Raw genomic sequence first — 4,461 nt, forward strand, 5'->3', positions numbered from 1 at the left:
ACTCTGGGCTAGAACCCTGGCGGCCACTCCAGTCACTGCTACCACGGTCCTCCAGGGAGAGCCGCTGGGTCATTTGGACCCACCGAATTTCAAACAGCAACTTTCTGCTGGTGGGTGACTTTAGAGAGCAGAGTCCTCCGTAGGAGAAGAGTTGTCATTCAAAGGGGTCATTATGGAGAAGTCAGTCCTGCTCCTCCTTTTCCTAGCTTTTCGGTTGGTTTTATCTGTCACCCCAGCTTGGTGAGTAGCCAGAAAGGTGTTCACAGTCGTCACTCATGCAGCCTCGCTGTCCAGAGGGCAGGACAGGATCTGGGATTCAGTGTGAAGTGCTCCAGTGGCAGCAGCATGTGGAGGAGGGCGTATTGGAGGAGGCAAGGAGGCCATTACCAAGGCCCAGCCTGAACCACCAGGTCGTTGGGAAGTGAGCAGACCAGGCCATATCTTAGAGGTAAAGCAGATTTAGTAATCAAATTGGGAGAGGAGGAGGCACCCTCCAGGTCTCTTGTTGGGCCATGGGAGGTGGTTGGAAGTAAACAGGAGATGCAGTCTAGGGACTGCTAGGCTGACCGGGCTTGCTAGGCTGAGTGTGAGATGCCTACAGTGGACCTATGGGGTCAGAGTCCAGGTGAGCAAACCTGCTGGACCTGCAGGTTAGTGCTCAACACAGAGGTAGGGGGGGAAAGGGTGCTATCTCAGGAGGATGCAAGGGGTGGAAAGAGGGGAAGGAAGAAGCAGGAGGAGTTGAAGCCAGCAGGACTGGGAGAAGATGGGAGCAAGGAATGAGAACCCCGGAAGCCCAGGAAAGGGGAGCTGAGGAGGCAGGAACGCCCAGAGGCCATGCTGCATGCCAGGGCTGTGCCCCTTGGAGTCAGTGACAGAGTCCCCAAGACAGGCTTTCAGTAGGCTTAAGAAATGGGCAAAGGGGAAGAAATGGAGGCTATGTGTCAAAACATTTTGGAATGAAGGGGTGGTGAAGCTGAAGAAGGGCACACACAGGTCAGGGAGTGTTTACCAAACTGTGCCACCGGGAGGAACTGGACAGATCCTGTCCTGCCCTCTGGACAGTGAGGCCACATCAGTGAAGACTGTGAACACCTTCCTGGCTACTCACCAAGCTGGGATGATAGATAAAACCAATTGAAAAGGTGGAAGGAGGCCCGGGGACGGCTCCAGGTCGGGAAGGAGCCTCCCTCAGGACCAGCAGGGTGGGGTGTCGAGGACAGGGGACTCTGTCTTCGGAGGCTAGCAGAGCAAGGTCCTCAGCTGGGTCCCCTTTTGGGTCTCTCTCCTCCCGGGATTGTGCTCAGCCCCCAGCTCAGCCTCGCTCCCTCGCCCAGCTCCTCCGCTCCGCCCCGCCCAGGGCCTCTCCTTCCCAGCAGCCCTGCGGGCCGGGCACTGCCTCTCCTTGCTAGCCAATTCCCAGTGACCGCCCGCAGCCGCTCCTTCCTGCAGACCCGGTCCATGGAGCCCGGCCCCGCCCACTCCCCTGAGACGCCTCGCCATTGGCTGACTTCGTCCCTGGGCTCCGCCTCCAGATCCTGCTTCCTGGATTGGGGCACTCGACCGCCTGTCCGCGCCGTTGCCAGGGAACAAGGCAGGGGAGACTCCCCCGAGCAAACCCCTGCTGCCGGACCCACTGGACCCACCGGAAGGCAGGCGGAGTCCTTCAGGTCGGTGAGCTGAGCGGGAGCGCGGGCCGGGCTCTACTGGGGTGCGGATGCGTGCGGAGCGTGTCCCCAGTGGGCCTGAGCCGTGCCGCTCCCTGAGTGCCCGGGCCTGTCCAGGCCCCTGGAGGGTGCCCGGGGACAGCTCAGAGGGAGGGAGGGCCTCCGGTGTGGTCCTCTGAGCACGGAAGCACACTGGCCTTCTGCCCTTTGTGCGATCAGATAAGAAGTCCCTAGAAGTGCCCTCCCCATGGTCAAGGCCAGCTGTCCGGAAGGGAGAGCCACGAGAGAGAATGCTGGCATTGACACAGGAAGGAAGTGGAGCATCTGTGGAGGCAGCAGGAGTGGGGATATATGGAGGATGTGCGGGGATCTTCTTGGCCTGGAGCCGATAACCAAAATTATAGCTTAGGAGAGGAAAGCAAAGTGCCCCCAGGACACGGCCCTCTGAGCCCAGGGTAACGGGAGGGAAGCCAGCCTTGGGCCAGAGGAACGCCTTGCTTGGGCTCAGCTGCCCCTTGCAGAAGGGGTGCTGGACTCTGGGCATAAACAGGACCTAAGGTGGGTGGGTTCTGATGGAGTGGTTGGAGTGTGCCCAGAAAGGGGACAGGGAGAGCCGTGTTCATGGCTTTAAGGGTGATGGCTCCTCAGAGGTAGAGGGTTGGAGGTTGGCCGGCCAGGGTGGAGCCTCCTCATGATGACAGGACTGGTCCTGAGAAGCCTAGAAAGGAGTCCACAGAGCGTCCTGGGACACCAGCAGGAAGTGTGCCCAGAAAAGGCCCGTCGTCTCTCTAGCGAGGCGTGGGATCCCGCTGTGGTTCCTTAGGGCAGGACTGCTTCCCTGGTTTCCAGACCAAGACCCAAGGAGCTGCCTCTGCTTGTCTCGGGCCCAGCTATTCCCGTCTTTGGCCTTCCCCGGTCCCTGGATTGCTTTATTCAATCCTTTGACCTTGTGTTAAATCATTCACTGATGGTTGTGAGAGCACGCCAAGCCAGGTTCATTCAAGAGCCTGGCCATAGGTACAGGGACATGGCAGAGGGGGCAAGATGGGGGTCTTCTCCCATGGGCAAGTGGGAATTTACAGCCAAGGAACAGGTAGGGGTCAGTGGACAGAAAATGACCAGAGGCAACATCAGGAGGGAGGGGGATTCTGGCTAGCCTGACCTAACCAGGTTTTTGCAGAAGACAGGCCGGGGTGATGAGCTGTTACCCAGGGGTTGGTGGAGGATGAAGAACCTGGTTAATTAACAGGGATAATGGGCTATGAGGATAGGGTCCTCGTGAAAGGTGGATTTTTACATGGAAGAGCACAGATAGGAGCAGAGCCTGACTAACATTTGGTCAAGCAAGCAATCTGTCACCTGTGGGCTACTGGACTTTCTTCCATTTTGATTAAGGGTTGAAAAGAGCTTAGTGACTTGTCCCCTAGTCCTCATACGGAGTGTTGTGATTTGAACTCAGATCTTTGCCTATGCTGTAACGGCAGGGCCTGGAGTCCCATGCAGAGAGGGGCAGGGTGTGAACCAGCGTCCTTGGGGTGGGAGGGACACCATCCTGTTGGCCCCTGCTCACGTCCTTGAAGCCACAGCTTCTCACCTTCAGCCTGTGGGCTTTGGGGCCGGATGGCTCCCTGGTGTGAGGGCTGTCCTGTACGCTCACCAAATGCCAGCAGGACTCTCTTCTCCCAGTTATGACAACCCAAATGTCTCCCATCGTTGTCACATGTCCCCTGGGAGAAGAAACCACCTCCAGTTGAGAGGCCGCAAGCTTCTTTCTCTAAGAGGATTTGACATGGGTCAACGTGGCAGGACGGCGGCTGTCCCACATACCAAGGTGAACCTATGAAAGTCTGATGAGAAAGCTTGTCTGGGACTAAAGTTTGGGAGCTTGCATTTGGAAGGGGCGTATCAGAAGCCTTCTTTTCCTCCCAGACACTGTTGGGAGGTTGGACACTGTTGGGAGATTTCTGTCCTGTTATGTTTGTGGTGAGAACATTCAAAATCCACTCTTCTGGATATTTTGAAACAAACGGTTGCTGCAGTCATCCTGCTGTGGGAGGCCACCTTTTGGATCAGCAACGTTACATCTGTTGGCCAACCTTCCTGTGCACACCCCTGACATTCAGTGGGTGTTTAAAAGTTGGTACGGTGCTCCCTCTCCTGGTTGAGCCCTGGATTTATTTATTTATTTGTTGTGTTATTTATTGGGGCTTGGGTGTGGACGTTTGGCCTGCCCCCTGGCCCTTGGGGTCTCCTTGGCATGGCTGTGCCCTGGGGTGGGACTCCTCTGAAGCAACCCCTTTGCCTCAGAGATGGGGCCAGCTTCCAGCCACTGGACACTGGGCCAGGCCGGATGTTTTCCTTCTTGGCTCTTCTGCTGTTGTGAAACCTGAGCAGAAGCATTTAGATCAGATGGCACGTGAGTGGCACCGCACACTGGGCTGGGCGACCTTCCCAGCCTGCCTTGGCAAGCCCTGCGAGTCCTACTCTGGGGAGGCACCCCCCCACCAGGTGTGCTCGTGCGGGTGTGTTAGCAGTGAAGCTGGTCAAGGCAGGCCCCCCGCGGACAGACGACCTCAGTCAAAAGAGGACGATGGCAGGGACATGGAGGACTTGCACTTTGCAGGGGACTGTGAAGTGGAGTGCCGTGTGGCAGTTCCTCCGAGTCAGGGTCACCTTAGGAGCCGGTAGCTCCAGGGCTTGGTGTCCACCTTGGGACTGTGAGAGATGGCTGGATCGGATGCGGGCTCACCACGGCCCACTCACAGTGGCCAAGAGAACGTCAGGGCCCGGCTGT

The 4,461-nt window shown here is 57.6% G+C and overlaps 1 protein-coding gene across 2 annotated transcripts in view; it reads left to right on the top strand.

The window, feature by feature from the left end:
• The first annotated feature begins 1,522 nt into the window (after nt 1-1,522).
• Nucleotides 1,523-4,461, top strand: part of Meak7 (MTOR associated protein, eak-7 homolog) — a 14,155-nt gene continuing 11,216 nt past the window's right edge. For both annotated transcript variants that reach the window (XM_015496005.2, XM_048792642.1), the window contains exon 1: nt 1,523-1,670. The gene's annotated coding sequence lies outside the window, so the exon portion shown is untranslated. The remainder of the gene's footprint in view (nt 1,671-4,461) is intronic.

This window comes from Marmota marmota, unplaced genomic scaffold, assembly GCF_001458135.2.
Source record: "Marmota marmota marmota unplaced genomic scaffold, marMar, whole genome shotgun sequence".
NCBI classification, from domain to species: domain Eukaryota; kingdom Metazoa; phylum Chordata; class Mammalia; order Rodentia; family Sciuridae; genus Marmota; species Marmota marmota.